Genomic DNA, 317 nt, shown 5'->3' with positions numbered 1-317 from the left:
CCCCCCGCCCTGCCTCCTCCCCTCCACTGCGCCCCGACCCGCGGGCTTCTCCTCAGGGACACCGTGTGGGGCGCGGTCTGCCGCCCGGCACCCCAGGCAGCTTTCTAACAGGCCGTCTTAAAGAAACGGGGGTAGTGTATTTTTCCATTATCCTTCTACAGTCTGTTCGCAAAAGTGACCCCGGGGCTTCTTCTTGTAGCCAGGCAGGGCCAGGTTATAGTCCACGTTGACTCCCCATCCTGGTACAAGCAGAGCTGAAACTATAATTAATTTGCTTTTCTACAAAGAACCTGGCAGGCCACCTGCTCCTCGCACCT

Source organism: Aptenodytes forsteri, unplaced genomic scaffold (genome assembly GCF_000699145.1).
Source record: "Aptenodytes forsteri isolate BGI_AS27 unplaced genomic scaffold, ASM69914v1 Scaffold345, whole genome shotgun sequence".
Taxonomy (NCBI): Eukaryota; Metazoa; Chordata; class Aves; order Sphenisciformes; family Spheniscidae; genus Aptenodytes; species Aptenodytes forsteri.
Note: the sequence above shows the minus strand (reverse complement) of the source record.